The sequence below is a fragment of the Aedes aegypti genome, chromosome 2 (assembly GCF_002204515.2).
Source record: "Aedes aegypti strain LVP_AGWG chromosome 2, AaegL5.0 Primary Assembly, whole genome shotgun sequence".
NCBI lineage: Eukaryota > Metazoa > Arthropoda > Insecta > Diptera > Culicidae > Aedes > Aedes aegypti.
The window spans coordinates 360,993,667-361,014,993 of NC_035108.1; positions in this window are offsets into that span (position 1 = coordinate 360,993,667).

Genomic DNA, 21,327 nt, shown 5'->3' on the forward strand with positions numbered 1-21,327 from the left:
GAATTTATGAGCATGGGTAAGTCGTCTCCGAGAGGAATTCTGCCAGGAACCTTAAAGAGATCAAAAAAGATTTCTGCGCCAAGGACGAGATCGACGGTGTTGGAGGTGCAGAACGATGGGTCAGCCAGTTTAACCCCGGACGGGATTTCCCAGGATGAAATGTCCAAAGACGTTGACGGTAAGTTGACCGTAACCTTGGGGAGTACAAGGAACTCTGCGGAGGCAGAAAAGTCGCTGATTCGGGACCGAATGGTGGAAGTGAATTTGGTCCTAGCTTGCGTAGTAGAATGCCCAATGCCAGCAATCGGAATGGATACCCTTTTGCGTTGTACCTTCAAAAGTTGAGAGAATGGTTCGGTGGCAAAACAGCATTCGCTTCCCGAGTCTAGAAGCGCTCTAGCGACGTGAAAGGTTCCATTGTCGTCGACTACGTGTACGACCGCTGTGGCTAACAGTACTTTCGCATGGTTTCGTCCAGTTGAAGCATAGCCTTTCGGGTGCATGTGTGTTGCAGATGCTGAGGTGGTAGGCTGTTCGCTAGCAGATTGAAATTGTGTTGGTTTCGATGTGACGTCACTTGTCTTCTGGGATGATTCATTCGACGATTCGTGGTTGCATAATTGAGTGTGATGACGGCCTTTACATCGACGACAGGTACTGTTGGATGAACATTCCCTACTTATGTGTCCCTTGCGGAGGCAATTTCTGCAGAGTTGATGACGGCGTATCTCCTTTTCCTTGTCCTCGACGGTCATTTTGGAAAAGGTAGGGCACATGTACAGTGGATGTTGCTCGGAACAAAGAATGCATTTCCTAGCATTGAGTTGAGATGCTCCATGGCTAGCGAATGAACGTGGGGTGGGTGGTTTCTTTGCAGACGATGGCGTAGAGGTGTCGGACGGCTTGTGGTTAATGCTTTGCAGCACGTTAACCCTTCGTTGAATGAATGTGGTAAGTTCTTTAAACGAAACATCTTGAAGAGTGGATGAATGTTCCTCCCAGTCCCTTCTGGTGGTTTGATCGAGGCGACTGCTTAGCATACGGACCAAAAGAATGTCCCACGTATTGGTTTGCTCTCCCAACTGCTGAAGAATTCGGACGTTGGCCTCGAACCGTTCTACGAGAGTGTGTAATTCCCCAGCTGATTCTCGTTTGAGGGTGGGAAATTCGAAAAGTGCATCAACATACGAAGCTTTCAGACGACCAGTGTTCTGAAAATGCTCAACCAGCAGATTCCATGCAACAGGATAGTTTGTAGCGCTTATGGGTATAGTCTGAATCAGTTTCAGAGCATCTCCGGAGAGGGAGGAACGGAGATAATAAAACTTTTGTAAACTGGATAGGTCTTGCGAAGAGTGAACTAGCGACATGTAAAGGTCATGAAAGTTGAGCCAATGCTCCAGGGTTCCATTGAAAACGGGTAGCTTCACATCTGGCAATCGCACGTGCGTGGTGGGAGAATGGGTTTGAGCGTTTGTAGACGTAGTAGGCGAAGGGGGTGGAGCGATGGGTGATTTATTCAGCAAGAACCCCTTGACCCTATAATAATGGGATTCCATCTCCATCCGCTGCTTGAGTTGCTCTTCGATCGAAGCTTCGTCTAACGACTCTAATTCGGCCTGAACCTTGGTGTAGTCGTTCCATAGTTCCACAAGGCTCTCAAGGCGAACTGGAACCTCCGCAGCATCGTTTTCCTCGTCATAACGATCCACGAAGCCTTTGATTAGGGTGAATGATGCAGAAATGCTACGCTGGCGCAGCTTGAGATAGCGGATGCGGCGTTCGGCTGAAGACATGGTCTGTTATAGGCAATTAAATGCCTTGTATTTTATTGATGCTGCGATGGCGGGATGACTGTGTCCAAGATGGCCCTAAAGGGATGTACAGCGTGGTTGAACTCTCCAGAAGGTTCCAGAAGCAAGATGGCGACTCTGGCGGGTTGGATCGTTGATGAACGGAGTTCGACGTTCATCCGGTTCGAAGGACCATGTTCCGAATGCTCAGTAAAGTCAGGAGGGTTGTCACGGGTACACTTTCTTTTCAGGTTCCTTTTTCACAGTCACAGGTGAGTAATCAGTTCAACACTACAGGTAAATTCTTCTTCTTTTTGGTTTATTAATAGTTCACTAAATTACTTGCTAAATGTCCACTAACTCTAATTTATTTCGAATTCAATTTCACTTAACTTTATTTCTAATTTATAACTTCACTAATTTCTTCTTAGCGTGTAAAGTTCAAATCTAGTTCTAGTACACTGACTACTAGTACTGACTCCCGAACACTAGTATGACGGCGTTAATCCGTGATGCGAATCTGCTGGTACAACAAAGAGGGCGCGATGACGTTCAGCTAATCCTTTTATATTAGCCGCCGATGATCATTGGTAGCAAGTCACGATGATGGGCGAATTTCCGTTCAGTGCATTCGCCCGACTTGCCGTGGTGGTGGATTGCGGTTGACCGACGTTGATGACGATGATAGGTGTGGAAATGGTGCCCCATATATGTGCGAACAGTCACGATCATTCCTAAAAACATCATAATTATTTCCAAAAACTTCTTCACTATTCACAGTTTCATCCCAGCTAGTTTCTGTTGCCAAAATAACTGTGTAGGGACATGTTAAAATTCTACTATGGATTTCTTTCATCTTAGAAGCGCTTTTCATACGGTTAAAGTTTTGGCAATAAACCAAAACTTCTGTACCTAACTGTGAAGAAGTTTTAAAAGTAGTAGAACAATCTGATTTACTTAGATTAGTTACCTCTTCATCATGCAATTCGGTACATGTTAAATTTGAAGATATATTTAGATCTAACACGTCATTGTTGTTTTCTTCATCTAGGGAGAGCGTCAGTTTCGTTGAAAACACGAGTACCTAGTACATCCACACGATTTGCATGATGCAGTTGATGTTGAAGGACAGCTCGACTCCATCCAGTTTGTTGGTTGGTTGGTGGTGGGAACGTGACGTTGTTGACCATTGCAAACTGGATAGGGGTTTAGAGTTTCCCCCCTTTGGAATTGTATAGGTGGGTAGTTCGTTGGCGGTCTCGAGTATCGATCCTTTGCTACAGCCAGAAGCTCCCTGTCAGGTGGAAGGAAATTGTTTCCTTTTCGACATCTGTTTATGAACACCTTTGGTTTTTGGCTGTTGTCATGATCACACTTTCCGTTACTTCTGCCCCTGAAGTGACTGTCGTTATAGTTCATAAAGTTTGGTAAAACATTTAACGGCTTTTCTTTGTTGTTCATATTAGTATTTGTCGTGCTCTTAGAAGTGTTGAAGCTTTTCTTTGCTTTCTTCCGCTTTTGGGCCTTTTCTTTGGCTTTTTGCTGTAGTGCACGGCGTTTCTGACGTTTGTCATATTCCGTCCAGTCCGAACGCCAAACTTTTTTAGTTCCAAGTAAACGCCAACCTGCGGTACCAGAGTTTAAATCAGCAGTTTCAGCCAACTCTTGTAATAGGCTTGGCGGTGACTCATTTTCCACAAATCGGGCAGTACCAATGCTAGCGTTATGTTCATTGCAATGAGCAGCCATTTCAATGGTTAGGCTGCTCAACGACTGAACCTCGGTACAGATCTTTTTCAATTCATCAGTCAGATCCACCGTTAACGCCTCAACAAAATCTTCAATATGTTGTTTTGAAGATTTCATTGAAAAATCTAAAAGACCAGTTAAATGGTTTTTTATAGCAATCAAATCGTTGCTGGGCATATCATTTGTATTTCCTGAATATTTTTCGGCCACACGCGATATTTATATTTATTTATATTTATACACTCGCATTGTATGTTATTATTCATCACATAATATATGCACGCATATCGCTTCCACTTTTGTACGTAGAAGGCCTTTTCGCGACATCTTATAAGTGAAATTTTGCACATATAAAGTCTCCAGGTGATTTTGTTATACGTACATTTTGGTTGTCTGGGTCGTCCTCCCATACCTTCAGAAGTACTCGGTGGATCAACTGGTAAAGCTGTTGGCTTCCGTGCTTGAGAAGCTCGACCGGAATCTCGTCCTTCCCAGCAGCCTTACAGTTCTTCAGCTCGCTGATAGCCTTTTTAACCTCTCCTATAGTCGGTGGGTCCTCAGCTTGATCGTCGTCATATATGTTCATCCTGTTCCTCGCTACATTTCTATTCTCACCGTTCAACAATTGCTGAAAGTGTTCCTTCCACCTGGCAGCCATCGCTGTTTATCGCCGTTTTATCGGTCAGCAAATTCCCTTCTCGATCATTGCACATGGCGGGCACTGGTACGGTATTGTGCCGCGCGCCATTGACCGTTGCATAGAATCTCCGCATATCATTCCGGTTCATGCTTTCTTGAGCGTCAGCTACCACACTTTCTTCGTGCTACCTTTTCTTTCTGCGGTGGATTCGCTTTTCTTCGGCTCTCGCTGCCCTGTACTGCTCTCTGTTCTGTCGGGTACCGGCCACAAGCATACGGCTTTTGGCGACATTCTTCATGTCTGTCACTCTCTGGTACTCTTCATTGAACCAGTCATTTCGTCTTCGTCGTTGACCAGTGCCGATCACGTTGTTGTCACAGCTCCGTGGATAGGGTCCCACAAGCTGTCGACGTCTCCAGCAACGTTGATTCTTCCCAACTGCTCGTCTAGCTGCTGACGGTACTGCGCAGCTACCCCATCAGTCGACAAGCGTTGTGTATTGAAGCGCAGCGTTCTGTTTGTTGCGGAACTCGTAACGCTGGATAACCGCGCCCGAATTCTAGCTACAACGAGATAATGATCCGAGTCGATATTAGGGCCTCGGAAGGCCCTGACATCAATGACATCTGAGAAATGTCGCCCATCAACCAGCACGTGGTCTATTTGGGAGCAGGCATCGCCACTCGGGTGTCGCCAGGTGTGTTTGCGGATATTCTTTCGTGCGAAGTAGGTACTGCTGATTGCCATCCCTCTAGCCGCAGGCCATTATCATTGGTAACGGAATGAAGGCTGCCATGAAATTATCACCCCTACACCTTCCCGCATGAATTGGCGTAGATGCATGGGTATATCCGGTCTACAGTGGGCCAGTTTTAAATGCATCATAAATTCCTCAGTGCTCTGCATTCTGACGTGACAGGCGTCATTGTTGCCTTAAAATAGAAGATCATCTGAATTTATTCACTGAGGGTGTCTGTTAGTCCCAAGCAGTCATCTCCTTGATTCCTTCCGTAAGTGCAGCTGTTCTCAAGCTCGAGCTTAAGCGCTAAAGAAGAAACACTAATGAACATTTGCTCACCTTTTTCTATTCCGAGGATTAACGGCAATCTAGACGGCAATAGTACGCAGAACTACTTTCAGTTATACTTAATATAACGATTATTGTCAAAAAAGTTTTTATTTACTGATTCAATATCAAATTGTGAATGTGAGGGTGGTTGAACATTTAGCAACACACGTGACCAGCAAAAGTGGCTGAGATACCAACTCGAGGAACCAAACGGTTGAGTACCTTCAATGGCGTGCTTTATTACATTTGCGATAGCAATCACTTTCTGAATCTGATTTCTCCTCATAAGCAGATTATGGAAATGTGGTATAGGTAGGTATTCAATTTTATAGAGACATTTTCAAGAGACAAACCTCGTCGACTCGTGTTCACCAAAACTGTTTTTCTGATTGAGCCCCGATAATAATTCGAAGGGTTCCCAAGCTGAAACTCTCCTTTTCCTCACATACACATATTGCTGATGATCGCGCTTGGGAGTCAAACTACTGTTCCTGCTCCGGGTTGGCACAGTAATCAGTCACCCGCTCGGAAGGCGTCCACGGTCGCCGCTGTATGGCAAGCCAATCCATCTTCTCACGTCCAATGATGGGTTTATGCAAATTTGGGCTTCGCTCCCTAGGAGTACCACCATAACAAAAGCACCCACCGTCGATGAACCACGATCGATTCGAACAAATACCGGAACACGCATCAGAAGCTGTAATCTCCGATCAATGAATTTTTCGAGACGGCCAAACAAAACTGTCCAAACGAGCCCGGGACTGTGGATAGATGGATTGACTGGCTCGTGGACTATCGTAGTGGAGGCCCATCGGGAGTCTTTAGAGTAAGGTTGGGCAAAAGTTCTACCTTAGTGGAATAATCAATATTTTCAGAAATACTTAAACACTTCAGAAGAAAAAAAAGAAATAGCGAGCAGTGAACCTTCGATATATTGGCTACAATTCAGCTAAACAAACATATATCTGGCGTTACGTCCAAACTGGGTTAGAGGTTGCTTCTCAGCTTTATTGTTTGTTGTTCTCGAAAAATGTTAATTTTAGCGTTTCGTAATAAATGACCGTATAACAAAAAGTAGCAACTTATAGCAAAACTAAGGTAAAATTTATTTATTTTTTTATCTATTTATTTATTTATTTATTTATTTATTTACAGCCTTCGGTATCCTGATGATTTTTCTCTACTAAATAAGGCTATTTTTACAAAATTTTGCGTAAATATATAACCATCAGACAATTTACAATGTTTTTCGAAAGTTCCCTGCATTTCCAGAAATTTGACCAAAACTTACCACTTTCACGTCTAAAAGCTACAAATATGACATTTAGAATAAAAGTCTTTTTTTAGAATATTATTCGAACCACTATGACATTTGTAAGTAACATTTGTTTCGAACTGAGCTGGAAATCTTGAAAGGAAACTTTTGCTCCATCTGATTTTTGCCCTACCTTACACTACGGTGCGGTGGAGTAGGTACGCTTTGTGTGCTCTGTCGTGGCGACTAGGCTGGAAAAATGCTTCCCAATGAAGGAAACCCCGCTGCGTCAGAGATGAATCGTGCGTTGATTGTTGATTAGCTGAACGAAAATGAAACAAAACCCGATTGAAAGCGAACGAAGTTCAATGCAGAATAAATTCAGCTATAGTAGTGACGTTTTCCCCTGAGGATCACTTCCGGCGTTTGACAGTGGTTGGGCGGTGAAGATCATTTGATCATGAAGGGCTTAAAAATAAGCATTAGAATGATTTCTGTTTTTGTAGCTATGATACTTTAGAGCTTCTTTGTTATTAGTTTGACGACGCCGTAAACATTTCAGAACAGTGTTTGTCTGCGCAAATGTGAATGAACAAAAACTGGCTTGCAAGATGCTTAAGCATGTAGTACACGGGGTAAAACATTTGGCTAAGCACAAATATTCGTTAAACATTAAAGAAACTCTGATGATTTGAAACATATGTTTGGACTGTTATCAATTCTCTAATAAATATTTGACACCGTGTAATGATATCTTAAGAATTTAAAAACAAACTTTAATTTTCCAACATACATTATTAGAATAATACAAAGTTCAAGTGGTAGTCGAAACACGCGTATCTGTCAAAGACAAGCATTTAGGACGGAATTAAAAGGTACAATGTGGGTGGTAAATGACTGGACAATGAGTACCATTGGTACTTCGCGTACTTGCAGGTATAAAATATACCCCATTTGTGTTCCTTAGCCTCTTGTCCAGTAAGTCCTATCCCTACCTCCCCGTGGAGCCGCCTGGGTACGAGTAACCGTAGGGAAGATCGGGTAGCCAAACCCGGTGGGACCTTGGTCGTATGTTGACAGTGAAGGGGGGCTCCTCTCTTGTGAGGGTGTAGCCTATCAGAGCGTCTGTTCTCCATGTTAGGAGCGGCTGATCACTCTGGGCGTGGGACTCTGAACAGTACTGTGCACGATGGTCCTCAGGCGAGACAGGGGGTTGTTGCAGGCCTTAAAAGCCAGCCGTAAAAATCATCAGTACAGGAAGCATACAATGTAAATTGCAAAATAGTATGAAGAAAAATACTTGTAAAAATGGAAGATTTCTCCTGATACTTCCAAAACTTCAAAATATTCCCACATAAAACAAAAGCTTTCTATTTAAAACCTTCAAATAGATATGTGGTCACGATGAGAGGGTTTCCAATAATTTGGTCAGATGAAGTTAAGTATATATAGTTCATGTCAGATAAAAATTATATTTTCAAAAATCACATTGACGGCATTCACGCAAAATGTAACAAATATAAGTATAAAATCAACTGTTTGGAATTATACTAATAAAGAATGCTGAACGTAACAATCCCATCAAACCTTTTCTCCATATATCCCATCGGATTACTTTTTGACGATGTGTTAACCGCCACCTTAATGCAAACATGAAATACAAAAATCCATTTCAAAGTTCATAGTCCATAGTTGCAAGATAATGAACTCAACTCAATACCTGCATTACAATCACATCGGATGACAAAACCTTCTCCAAACTCCATCATGCGCCTCAGCTCCATATTTTGTAGTGCTGCTATCATCTCGATTTGCTTCGCACACGCGCTTGCGGCTTTAGATTACATTCACTCTCGGCACACATCATCATCGCCGTCATCTTCCGAAGCAAAAGTAGTTTTTGATATTGCACGGCACACAGTCTCACAGTGGTCCAGATTCAGAAAATCGTGGGAAAAATTCCGCACTTTCAAATTATTTTCTGGAACCTAAATATGTCTTTATATTTTGTTGGTATAGTTCATATTTTTTAGTATAGTATAGTATGGTTCACGTACAATGATATTCTAACAATTTTCATACTTTTTGATGCACCCAACACACAACAAAAAACAAATCTTCTCTAATCAATTTCCTATTCTTGGAAGAATTATTTGACGTACCTACAATAATAACTTTTGATTTAACAAGGTTAACGAAACTTAAAAATAAATTTCCATAATGAAATGCTGAACCTAGGTAAGATTGAGATTACTACTTTTTTGGGACAGAGCAAGCTTCTCAGCTTAGTGTTCGATGAGCACTTCCACAGTTATTAATTCCTCTACCGGCAGCTTCATTTTTTACCGCAAAACTCAAATTCAAATCATTATAACTTTTTTGTTTTTCAATATTTTTGCACCATTTTTTCACAAGTTCTCAAAAAACTCTTCTAGTTTTAGGATCTGTGGATGATGATCATTGGTCATCTGGTTTTGAAGATATTCCAAAAATCCTTGGGGGATCGACCCGTAACTAGAACTCCCCGTTAATTTCTCAAGCTATAAAATTTTAATCGTATTCGAATATTCACTCTTCGGAATACATTACATTAATGAGAGTATGTTGTGAAAAAATGAAGCAATTTGGTGTAGCCGTCTTTAAGTAATGACCATTTAGGTTTCTGAACCACGCTGGCCAAATGAAGTTCTTAAAAACTTCAAAAAACATCATATCGTAATTTTCAGGTATCTCCAAGATACCGATTTGTATGATTTTTTCAGACAAGCTCCTCATTACCTGGCATTATATAGCCCACATTTTATTTTTTTGATAAATTGATCAAAAACAAAATGGCCGCCAAAGACATTTTATATGGAAAATGTCGGTCCCTTAAGGAACATAGGAATATCCTTAAAACCAGATCACCAATAATTAGTATCGACACGGATTCCTGAACTAGAAGAGAAGTTTGAGAACTTGTGAAAGAATGGTGCAAAAATATTCAGAAACAAAAAAGTTATGACGATTTGAATATTTATTTTGCGGTAAAAAATGAAGCTGCCGGTAGAGGGGTTAACTGAGAGCTTTCTTTGCCAAAGTTGCCATTTTTGAATTCGTTTATCGTATGGCAACGTTGATACTCTATTCCTAGGAAACTCAGTGATATTCCTATTACGAAAAGATCCAGGACCGACCAAAGCATGGCTTCGCTCTGTAGCCGTGAATTCTAACCACTTGGCTAAGGAAGGTCCAATAGAAGAATGAGTTATCGAGCAGAAAAATTATTCTGAAACCCAAATTTGTTTAGTGGGTTTTAGTGAAGACGAATTAGTCGAGATTTGAAACAAAATTTAAGGGTTTTGGACATGTAGCTGCACAATTCTCGTGTGTAACTCGGTATCCAATATTGTTTAGGTTTGGAAATTGAGGTTTTGTCAGCTTTTTAAAAGAACTGAACCTCTGTGAGTCTGTTGCTTTATGGTGGCCAAGTTCTGCTGCTTTTATGGCCGAATTAACGTCGCCGCGAACTGGCGCGAACAATACCATGTGCGACAACCAGCACGGGACGTAAAAATACCATCATCCAGCAGACAAGATGCAGAAAACGTGATATTTGCACTCTTTCCCGTGGCAGAATTGTGGGATTACGGGACTTTAATAACGCTTGTGTGTGTTTTAAAAGCTGCCAATATTCGCTACGGTCACATTTTCTGCGGGATTTATGTGGTATGGTTTTCTTTTTCCGCCGTGGTTCTCAGCTCAATTGTCGCAGAAATGCACAATCAGGCGTCTCTAGAATATTACAAGTGCATGGTGCACTTTTTACGATTTTAGGTTCGCCGAAGCAATCATAAAACCATCGAGTGCTAGAATAGGTTCACTTATGATGAAGATGTGGGCACGCATTGATGATCTATAAAACTCATCTTACCGTCTGTCAATGTTACTTCTAGCCTATTCTATGGCATTTCCTGGTATGATGTTTCCCGGCAAACATTTAGCGGAATGACTCATTTCCCGGAAATCCGTTTCTAGGAATGCAGTAGAAACCAACATTCACGCGATCTGATTTCACGGCTAAAATGCGTACGAGCTAAGTTCTTCCTAAACTTCCTAGGAGTTTAGGGTTATGATTCTACAAACATCAAAGGACTCCTATTCATTATTTCTAAGTACAAGAACATCTCGTTTTTCCGATCACTAGATGATGGTTGAAGTTTGAAAAATCATTTGATCCCAGTTTTGATAAAGGAATGAGAACAACAGGTGTTCTAGTTTATTCAATAACTACCTGAAACGAACACCTTCAATCTATCGGTGTAATGAGCAATCTTTTGATGGTTTCTCATATGGTGGAGACCCTTAACCAGTCTTATAAGTAAACCGAGTATTTTCACACAGTTCGACAAAAAACACGATCTGAATGTACAGAGACCGGACACCCCGGGCTTGAAATTATAAAAAGAAACACAAATGATGGCGTTTTCAGAATGTTCGTGTCTGCCCCAGGTTATTTTTAAAATATACTTGAACATTTTGCACTTTTTTTATTGAAAAATCTAATCTAATCAATAACCCGACACAGTGTTTTATATTCAGGACAGCATAATTCATGTGCCATATTATGTTTTTAACTTGAAATTCAATATGAAGAGTTGTACTTAGATTTGCATGGACCCTCTTCCCCTTTTTTTGTACCATCCCCACTATTAACACTTCAATCGTCGCGCTGTTGTATTTTGTACAACAGTGCTGAAAAAACCTCGCTTATCGTACACAGCATCAGCGTGGTAGTTCTGGCGGTGGTAAACCGCGCGACGACTGAAGGGTTAAAGCATTGCAAATGATGGAATATTTGATATAAATGGTTGAAATAAGCGATTTTAGTGATACTACAATCCACCAGCTAACTCTCCAGAAATATCGTGATTAATGAACAACCCCTGTGTACTGTGGAACCGTCCATAAATTACGTGTTAACCACCCCCCCCCGTAGGGGGGTCTGTTCGAAGATTACGGTTCACGTAAATAAAAATAAAAAATTGAAGAGTGGAGGGATGAAAAATACCAAAAATATAACCACGTGGTTTATGGAGTTTTGTTTCTTGTTTACTATAATGAATTTAGAATCTAACAGGCTAACGAACTTTTTACTTATTTCTGTCAAATTATTTGCTAGTGTGATGGCTATATCATCTTTGCTTCATTTCTCATATACATATGAACAGCGCAATGACAATACTTCATTTGGTCACAAAAAGTGCCTTTTAATTGTTATTGGACATTTGAGCGATCAAAACGATTTTTTTATTGTTCATGGAGATCTACAATTCCTTGAGATAACAGTAGAGTTTACTTGCAGCTACATTATCTTCTTTATCTTTTGAACATCACCTTTGTATGCTTTTGCTATAATGTAAATTAGAATTTCGGATTGAGCAAAATAAAACGGAATATATGTTTCATAATACTTTTTAGTTACCGTAATCTGGGAGCAAATTGATCACTATTTCACAACTTTTTGTCATGTTTTCCTTTGGAATTTAAATTTTGTAAATTTTTTTTTAACAAAATCAGTACTTCATTGATCTCTATCATATATCATATATATTTCATAGAATTAGTTTAAATATTAAAAATTGAAAATGACACACTGGGGCGAAATTGATCACTATATAGTATACCATATATAAGAAAAAAAAACATCTTATCTACTAAATTTGGGTCTCCTAAATCTGAAAATGATGTCAAAATTCTTACAACTTACATCATTTTATAGCAAAATTAAATTTTGTAAATCTGCATGATACGCCTAAATGTATGCAATTTCCTTTGAAATAAGCCCGTTATTCAACAATAAACGGTTTTATGAGCAAAAAACTATTATTGTAATGTTGTGCGATTTCAAAAATGAGTTCACTATTTCTCACTCGAACTTACACAACATTTTAAACACTCAAAGTTTGCATATAGGCTTAGTACCAGCGGATTGTTCAGCGCAGACATTTTCAACAGTATTCCTCACACCTTCAAAAACTTGTGTATATTTCTAATGCAAAACAGAACTTAATAAAAATAAAACAGTTAAAAATCATCATTAGACATTTATAAACTAGAAAACATGGAATGTCTGTGATGCCAACGAAGGTTATTTATTATTTCGTGAAACATAGGTAGACTATATACAATAATTACAATACTTTCTTACATGCTATGGATTACTTCTATTGTTCTTCAGTCGTGTTTTAAGCTGCTTTTTGGACATAGTAATGCCAATAAATTCGCAATGTACATTATACTGACGCATCATACGGTTTATTGGTCCGTTTTGAGCATAATGCGTTCTGCATGATTTTTCTGAGAATAATTATCTTGTTCTTAAATGCCGAGAGGGTGTGTTGAAATTTAGTTGAGAAAGAAGTGCAGCAGAATCTACACGGTTCGAAATAATGTTGTTTATAAAGAGAATCATTGCGAATTCACGGCGTTGCTTAAGTGTTTCCATGTTGATGAGCATGCAGCGACGGAAGTGGCAGTACAGTCCAATTCAATTTCCAAAGGGCGTATAAAAGGAATTGCTTCTGTACTGATTCTATGCGATCTTCGTGTACGACATGATACGGGTTGCATACTAAGGCCTGTTCATTTAAGAAAGTGGACACGTGTTTTTTACAGTAAACTGTTTATTTTCGAACAAATTCATGAGTTTACCTAAAATACATGGAAATCAACGTAATTTCGACCAAATTCACATAAATTTGAACATTTATTGAGCATTGCTGGAGAATGCTCTTACTTTTCTCATTACACCTCCCATAAGGTTCTGCACAACTTTTATCGGAACTTTTAGTTGTGCTGCTGTTCGTTGTGACCACATTTTCTTGAAAAAATCGATGGAGCTTGTTTCTCTTCCATCCTTCTTAAGATGTCGTTTGATTATTACCCAATATGTTTCAATGGGGCGTAGTTCTGAGCAATTTGATGGATTCGATCATTTTTCTACAAATTCGAGTTTTTCCTTCTTGAGCATCTCCAAAGTAGCTGAAGCATAGTGAGCCGATGCTAAGTCTGGCAAAAATAATGGAGGCATGGTATGCTTTCAGTAGATGGGCAGAAGCAATTTTTTAATGCATTCAGTTCTGTAATTTTCGCTGTTGATTGATACCGTCGTGAAATATGTAGTATTTTCATACTGCAGGAGCAAATTGCTTGCCATAACAAATCATTTTTCCCAAATTTTTCTGTTGGGATGTATCGTACGTCGTCAGGAATATCTGTTTTGGCCAAAGCGTTGAAAAAATTCAATTTGGACACTTCGCGATTTTAGCCAAATCTCGGAACTACAGTTTTTCTGTACACCATTTGTGCAGAAAAAAATTGTGAGTCGCCATGTGGATTCGACACATCGCTTGGAATTTATAATTTTTTTATGTCAACTTTTGTCTGCTGTCAAAAAACACTTGGGTACACACTGAAACAAAATTTTATTTGTTTTTATGGAATTTCCACACCAAAATGTTAATATTTAGGTGTCCACTTACTTAAATGAACAGTCCTTAGGTGACAGTATTCCAGAATTGGGCTTACATATGTAGTATACATATGTATTGGGCCTTCCTTAGCCGAATGGTTAGAGTCCACGGCTACAAAGCAAAGCCATGCTGAAGGTGTCTGGGTTCAATTCCCGGTCGGTCCAGGATCCTTTCGTAATGGAAATTTCCTTGACTTCCCTGGGCATAGACTATACTCGTACCTGCCACACGATATACGAATGCGAAAATGGCAACTTAGGCAAAGAAAGCTCTCAGTTAATAACTGTGGAAGTGCTCATAAGAACACTAAGCTGAGAAGCAGGCTCTGTCCCAGTGGGGACGTTAATGCCAAGAAGAAGAAGAATGTAGTATACAATAGTTTAATAGCATATAGGTCTTGAAAATTGTTGCTGAACCTCTTAATGAAGCCAAGCATGCTGTTTGCTTTGTTTATTATGAAATTATAAAGTTCTACAAAAGTGAGTCTAGGATTACGCCCAAATCCCTTAAAATTTTACACATCTGCACTACTTGATATCCTAAAAATACTTCAATTGGAGGTGTTACATATTTTCGACTAAATGCTATTTTCATTACATTTTTTGATATTACGCTGGAGTAGACTTTTTTTTGCATCAAGTGAAGAATAAATTAATGTCATTCTGGAATTCTTCTGCTTCGCTAGAATTACTTACTTCCATGAAGAGCTTCTTGTCGTCTGCATAAATAAGAAATTTTATTTTTCTTAGTAAAAAGGAAATGTCGTTTACATACAAAATAAAAAGAAATGGGCCTAAATGAGAACCTTGGGGTACTCCAGAGGTTACAGAAATGGGTGCTGATAATTTATTTTGAAAGCGCACTATCCGTTTCCGATGTGATAGATATGACTGGATCCAACTCAAGAGTTCTGGCTCCATTCCTTTAAAATTTTTATTTCACTCCGGATAATCGAATCCTCCGGAAAAATTGAAATCTTCGATAAAAGAACTTAAATATTATCTATTTTCGTTGTTTTATTTATATGATGCGGTGGCGTAGCCAGAAATTATTTGAAGGAACAAGTAGGGGTCTTAACAAGAAAAAAAATTTTTGACCAGCATACACAAAAAACACTTTTTTAAATTCTTAAATACGTTCAAAACTGCAAAACTATTCATATTGTATATTGCAGTACCAAATTATCTCCGATTTATGCATAAAAATTGAAAAACAAGATCATCAAAAACAAATTCCAGATAATCTGGTCTAAAATTCCGGATAATCGAATCCCGGATAATCGAGTCCGACCTGTATTCATAAGGAATCGTACAAATTTTCCTTTATTTTCTAATTAGAATTAGTCACAAAATGTTATGAATTCGGGGTAATGACGTTCGGGGTAGTAACTCATTCGGGGTAATGGCTTTCGGGGTAATGATGTTCAGGGTAACGACATTCAGGGTAGTGTCATAGAGTCCATTTGTATACTTAAATTTATGGCTCCGTTATGCCTCACGGTGCTTGAGCCTTCCAAATATAGGAAGAAAAAATATACAGCCAACTCTGTATAACTTGATATTGAAGGAACATCGAGTTAAGGTGATGTCGAATTACAGAACACAAAATCAGTGCACCTTTGATTCACGGGGCCATTGAGGTAACTTTGCAAAACAACTTTTACTGTGGTTCTATAAGTCAATATCGAGATATGTATTATCGAGTTATGGAGATCAGACTGTAGCAATGGAAGACCACGTAGCTGATCACGATTCATATCATATGGGTAATATTGCTGTGTGCGTTTGACGTGCAATCCTTGGCTAACTGGGTTTCAAATGCGGTAACACAAAGCGATCTAAAGATACTTAGCAACTATGATCCAAATCACCACCAACCTAGCAAAGAAAATAAAACTTTCACTTCGCCTTTCTTTTGAAAAATCTTACCGCGATTGGTGCTCCCGCATTTTTACATTTGCGTTTCAAACGCACACAGTAAAAATTAAACATTTGAATACTGTTCTGAAAATTGGTTATTCTGGAAAATAGGTCATTCCGGGAAACATCTTTCCGGAAAATATCTTTCCGGAAAATAATATATTACGTTAGCTATAAGTTCATGAGTCACCCAATCGATGCCATTTGTTGATCCATCCGGATTTGGTCTCCGAGCGGATCACCTTAAACCTTATTTATTAAGCTTCTCGCTAGTTTCAAATCCAAAGATTGAGTACCTCTGGAACATTTCACTCACTCTCATGGTAAAGACAATTGTCACTGAGCAACAGTTTGTAGAAGCTGCAGTAAGTAGGTACCTACACGCGAAAGCTCATTACAAATTCGAAAGCCCCGACAAGACTTACGAGCCATCTTCAGCTCGTTTCTCTTCGCGGCTTTGCGGCCTGCATCCGAATATCGCGCGCACTCTTTCTTGATGCACCGCGTAGACAAGTGTGAATAAAAGTGCGAATTGAATGCGCCGTTATCGGACAACGACGACGACAGCGACGACCGGACTAAAAGTAGTTAATAGCTCTCGTTCCAAGTTGCCAGTAACCCGGAATGGGGGGATTGGACATGGCGACACATCATTGGTACATTCACACGAGTTATGCGCTTACATGCATTCCTTTGTTTTGTCTATGGAAGATTTACGGCCTTTCGATAAAGAAACTCACACGTAACACTAATGGTGACGAGATTCTCGCGAAGAAAGACCTCGGAGAACTTGAACGGAGTGCAGCATTTCACCGAAGAACCAGACACATTAGCAAGTTGTCAACGAACCTATTTGTAGCCGGACGAAACCAGACGAACAGACGTGTGACTTAGAGCAATTTTCTTTGTGACTAATTCATCGCCTAGTTCACACTATATTGGCGGAAAAAGAGTTTGTGCTAGAAGACCTATAGAAGACTAGTACGAAATATCCAAAGAAAACACCTGAGGGGCACCAGCGATCTCTGGTAATTTCGTCAGTATAGTGTCTGTTTATCTCTGCACTACGATTCGAAGTTTCAATTTAATCGGGATAGGTACCGTAGAACTAAATATTACATATACTTCGCAAATGGATTAAATGGACTTAAAATTGATGTGAAATTTGCGAAAAACGTTACAACGTCTTCTCGGTGAGAGTCGAACACATGACTCCCTGTTCACTAGATAGGGCGCCTTACCCCTACACCACGAGACTCATGGACGAAGAAGTTAACCTGAATTGGATTGCAGCTCAATAATCACGTGGTCCTCTTTCGCAAAACGCACCTCTTTCGGAAGAATTAGATGTCCACAAAAAAAAAAAAGAAAATCGGGATGTCTATGTAGACGTACAGTATTGAATCACATGAATCAACGCGATTTTTCTTATTTTGTGTTTTGTGCACTTTCCCTAATTAATTGCTTTTTAGTTGATGTTTGTCGGGAAAGTTTGTCGAAGAAATCTGAACGCTACAAAACAAGATTGTGCAATACATACATTCAACCCATTGATGAATTCCATAACAAACTTATTCGGAATTAATCACATCCCCAAACGCGTCTAATCGCCCATTGCCCAAAGATAATTGATTAGCTCGGCAATTACCGGACAAACGACTCTCGTACACTCAAGATGGATTTCCCTGCCCCCGCCTTAACAGCGAGATTATGGATTGTCCATCATCGCAAAAGGGGCCGATCGAAATGCAATTTCTCTGCGCTTGGTAGCGCCCTAATCAGTGTAAGAGCCCCTCACGATGCTCAATGCCTGAATGGATGCAGTGGTAGGCCACACATTAGAGAAGCTGCTGCGACTACCGCTTCGCGCAGCTGATGCCCGTTTTACCAATATGGCAGTGTGGAGGTATCATCTGCATGATGCGTCGCTCCGTTAATGCGCATTCCATCATAATTAGCTGAATGTGCAGCAGCAGAGACGCGAGCGCCCATTGGACACATTTTTGTCCACAGGGGCCCTCCAGCAGCCATGGGAATATAGAAACGTGTTTCTATGAGCGCAGTTGCTCATGAAACAAACTCTACCTCTCATTGAGTTTTTAGCCAGTGAACGAGAAGGGGCGGATTGCAGACTTTGCTGGCTTCAAACAGACATGTAATGATACTCAGAAATAGATAATTAATCATTTTAATTAATTAGCAGAGATTGATGGAAAGCTCTCTCATCCAACAACGATGACGTACCAACGGCGCTTCCTTGCTTTCGCAATGATAGCGTTATACTGAGGGTTCAATAGCAATACTTATTTATGGGTGTAGCCAGGATTTCTATTATCCGGGGCGAACCACCCTTAAATTCCTCCTTATTCTACTACAGTGGGCAAAGTGGAGTCCGAATTGTGATTTAATTCCCTTCAATTCGATTAGGTAACATGTTCACTTAGCACTTAGTTCACGTGGCACTTAGCTGATAACGCGCCCCCAAGCCAATTTGGTTTTCATGATGCAAGTTTGAATGTGATTAAATTTCAAGCTAATGTTATGAATTATTACATCACCCTGTCCCACTTTAAATCAACTTTTATTGTTCACAATTAAAAAATGTTACATCGAGTTGCGTGTAGCAAAATGACCTTCATCGCATTTACCACAATTTTCCATTTGTTTTTAAAATGAAGGCAAAATTAAATGAAAAGTAATATAAATTTACACGTTCCAATACTATTAATACGTATTAATTCGATCAATGATTTTTTGACGACTATTTTATGAAATGATTTTCGAAACCCACATAAATATCATGTTCAGACTTATGTATGCACTGTTGTCTTGCGTAGTGTCGAGAACTGAGTAGTCATTAGATTTTCTCGAGAACTGTTGAAGATTATCTAAAAGATGCTTTGAAGAAATTCATAAGAAACTTATTGTTTATGAGACACGTCTGCAGAGTTGTTTCTATGAGCATTGCATTACAGAAATTCTTCTTGAATTTGCTGGATAATTTATTATCAATACAATGTGCTAACTATATTTTCATTTGTTTCAAAAATATATTGATAAAGCTTCTAGGAAAAATGTATAATGATTATGCTTAACAACTTTTTCAGAAAACATGGTTGTTTTGCCAAGAGTTTCGAATAAATAAATTCCTATTAATCAAGTTAAATAAATCCTAAAAAGTATTTTTTAAGTAGAATCAGAGAAATTTGGAAGGAAATTTGTGTTTCGTTACGATATAATTTAGAAATTCAAAAAAAGAAAACACGTGGAAAATTAGGAATTTGTTTTATTAATAAATAAAAAGCGCTTGGAAACAAGCACAGGATTCGTTTTTTCTTTGGCAGCTGCAATTGTTCTGGAACCCCCAGCATGAAACTCTCTGAAAATGTTATTCAGATTTCTGTGAGAGTTTTTGCCTGGTTCAGATTTTCTGAATGTTGTACCCAGCTGTAAAGATGTTTTTAAATGAAATCCGCCCTAAACTCAACTTTGCATGTTTGGCTCTCTGACCCTGCGAAATATTCTGTGTTTTTTATTTCTAGACTTTGTGAGAATTCAATTTGTAATTTACTGTGATTGTAGTTGTAAAATATATCTGTCAGACAATAAATTGCGTCCACGCTCAATATAATTCTTGTTTAGTGTTGTGTTTTAAAAAGTCTTTACAAACCTCACCAAGTTTATTTGAATATTTCCCTATTTCTTCTCAGTATGAACTTAAAATTGAACACCACAATCTAAACTTTAATAGCAATTAAAACTGGTTTAAGCGAAACCAGTTTTACAGTAATTTAAAATACAGGAAAACCACTTAGATATTTGTAAAATTATTCTACAAACTCCAATGTTAAATTTTGAAATTATCCTATGGGCATTATCCAACATATAAAATAATGTTTGGAAGCAATTCAAGAATTGTTTAAATATTCCATTATAATGATAGGAATTCCTGTTGTAACACAGTTCGACAAAAAAAGTCGATATGAATGCACAGAGACCGGACACCCCGGGCTTGAAAGTATAAAAATAAACAAAAATAATGGCGTTTTCAGAATGTTCGTGTCTGCCCCAGGTCATTTTTAAAATATACTTGAACTTTTTGCATTTTTTATTTAAAAATCTAATCTAATCAATAAACCGACACAGTGTTTTATATTCAGGACAGGGGAATTCATGTGCCATATAATGTTTTCAACTTTAAATACAATATGAAGAGTTGTAATAAGATTTGCAGGGAGCCCTCCCCCTTTTTTTGTACCCTCCCCATTTTTAAAGTATCGCAAATGATGGAATATTTGATATACAGGGGGTTGTCAAAATAACTGGGACAGGCAAAAATTGGGCCAACTTTGGAATGCTGTAACTTTGACAAAAATTGACCGATTTCAATTCTTTAAGAAGTAATGGACGGGTCAACTAATCTAGTTTTGAGGTGCATCCACGGAGATGAACTATGACCACCTGATACCGGTGATAATCGAGGTCTCGGCTAAAAAATCAAAATTTTACTACACATGAAGATAGAAGATCTAATTCTGAAGCGATTGGTGCGCCAAGTATTAATATTGGTCCAGAAACAACCAATATATGGCCATTTCCCCGGAATCGGTGCCGGTAGTGGATCCGAATTGGGATCAAACAATTTATTCACTCAAAATATGTCGCGCAATATTGTTTTCTCCCTAGCTTATCATAAAATACCCTATTATAAGTTGAAAATGAGTCTTGTACAGATTTGGCCACTCATGGCGCCGCCCAGTGCCCCGGGGGAACCTTGCATAGGGGACATTTCGATTTTGACACCAAAGCATATCATGCGACGGCTCATTCTTCATGTCTTGTCGTAAATAGGGCAACTGTAGACTCAAAATGGATAATTGACCACAGTGACTACTTCCGGGACCACCGGATGTCCCCGAGGGAACCTATAATTAAGGACAATTGAAATTGAACTCCAATACATATCGTGCGACAGTTCATTTTTCATGTCTCGTGCTAAATAGGGCTATTGTAGACCTAAAATGGATAATTGACTACAGTGGCCAATTTTGGGACTACCGGAATTTCCCGGAGGAACTTGTCATTGGGGACATTTCTGTTTTTACACCGTCGCATGATGGCTCTTTCTTCATGCCTTGTCGTAAATAAAATAACTGTAGACTCAAAATGGGAATTTAATTGAATTGGCCACTTTTGGGACTACCGGGTGTCCCCTAGGGAACCTATGATTAGGGACAATTGGAATTGAGCTCCAATACTCATCGTGCAACGGCTCATTCTTCATGTTTTGTCATGAATAGGTCAACTTTAGACCGAAAATGGATATTTAACTAGAATAGCCACTTTGGGGACCTCCTATAGTTCCCTAAGGAACCTATCACTTTTGGG